The sequence below is a fragment of the Asparagus officinalis genome, chromosome 4 (assembly GCF_001876935.1).
Source record: "Asparagus officinalis chromosome 4, Aspof.V1, whole genome shotgun sequence".
In the NCBI taxonomy this organism is placed as follows: domain Eukaryota; kingdom Viridiplantae; phylum Streptophyta; class Magnoliopsida; order Asparagales; family Asparagaceae; genus Asparagus; species Asparagus officinalis.
The window spans coordinates 103,394,089-103,396,177 of NC_033797.1; positions in this window are offsets into that span (position 1 = coordinate 103,394,089).

Consider the following 2,089-nt stretch of genomic DNA (forward strand, 5'->3'; position numbering starts at 1 on the left):
CTTGACCATAGACTTTACAAATTGTCGGGCAAGGCAATTCTTCCAACATTCTCTCACCACTTAGCTTGCGTTGGGGAGCGAACTTCTCTTCAAGGGTGGCACAATCATCTTGGCTACCCCAATGAGAAGGTCCATCGGCAAAGTTGTTTTTACTTTCAAATTACCAAATTCATCAAATAAACAATTTTTGTGTGGTGCACGTCAACAAGGAAAGATGCATAAATTTCGCTAAACTGGTTCGCATGTACGGGCTTCTAGCCCTTTTAAATTGACTAGTTTTTACACACGTGCAATGCACGTGATTTAATACCATGATTAAGTATTTTTGGCAGTTTGTGCTCATTTTTTTCTTTAAACTCTTACATCCCGATTATTTTTTTATGTTTGTTTAAATGGGATACACCCAATTTAAATTTTCATGTTGATATTTGAATTGACAAAAAACAAATATAATTTAAAAATAATTTGAATTTTCATATTATTTTTGACCGATATGAAACTAAGCTTTATTTGAGAAAGTATAGCATTGCAAAGTGAAAAATATTAAAATAGTGTTATACAAGGAAGGTGAATATTTAAAACCAATATGGCAAAATGATTGATTTAAAGTATGTTAAAACGATACAAAAGAGAATATGAAGTTTATTCCTAATCATTGATAGACTTCATAAAAAAATATAAATTAAAGATTAATGCTAACTCTAGTATACTTTTATATGATAAAAACATCCGCATAAGAATATAAAAGTACTGAAAAAAATTCATGAAACTCCCTTCTAAAGATTCCTAATTTCACTCAAAATAATTAAACTATTCTATAAAATATTTATAAAATATTATTTTTATTTCTTCTATTTTATTTTTTATTGAGTTAAGATCAATCCTTCTTCAGGTTTATCATTTATTATTTCTCGGATAATTCTAGAGTATTGTCTTTATCATCTACATCAATTGTGACATCAGGCTAATTTTGTATTTTTTATGCTATTATCTTTCCTAGGCTCGTTAATTTTTTATCATCTCATTTAACTTTATAAAGAAGTCAAATGTACTTATGATGTTTAACACAAACTGCTCAAAATATAGACTTTAATTTTTTTCTATTTTAATAAGAATAAATATTATTTTTCATATATATTAAATTATTTGTGTTCGTAATTTATTACTTAAATAAATTAGAAGCTATCTCTTTATTTTTCTCTAAAATGGATTCTTCTGATGTGCATCCAATAAGAATTTCTGCCATCTTATGTAGTAATGCCAAAGTCTTAGCTTCATTTGCTATCCTGACAATCTCTGAAGGTTCGCCATCTTTAGATTTTATTAAGGTCAGATTGGGTTTTATTTTTCAATGGAAGGAATGGAGAGGAAAAGTAATCCCTATTAAGGATAAGTCATATCTGGTAGAATTTCCTTCTCTCCTTCAAATGTCTGATGCTGTAGATGAGCGGGTTATTGATTTTGGTTTTTTCAAAGGATTGTTTGCTCCATGGACTGAAAATATTGGCATGAAGATCATCGATTCTGCTTTTTATCAGTGGATCAAAATCTCTAATCTGCCTTTTCATTTCTGGTCTTCGGATATTTTAAATCAAATTGTGGGTTCGTTTGGTGAGCTTGTCAGAATTTGCAAAAATCTAAAGGAAAAAAATCAATGGCCAAGATGTTCGTATTTTAGTTAAGGTCAAAAGTTCTGATTGTATTCCTCGTTCTATCAACTGCTCTTATATTTCTCAAATTGATTCGTTCAATAGAGAAGTAAAGCTCATTATTACTCCGATTGGAGTTGGACAATTGGGTTCTGAAGTCATTGGCAGGCACCTGAATGCCATGGAAGCCCAAGGTGATGATGTGTTAGAGACTTCATGGGCAGATCAGAATGTAGCAGCAAAGGATGATGTCACTGAAAATCTCTATGCAGAAGGAAATAATAATGTCAAGGGCAAAGAAGTTATTGAGCAGAATTCAAATTTAGCTAATTTGGGGGAGCTCCCTGTTATTCCTCCTGCTATTCCTCCTGTTTTTCCCACACCTAAGGCAATAATTCAAATTGAGAATAATGTGGATCCTTCAACTATTTCTCATCTGT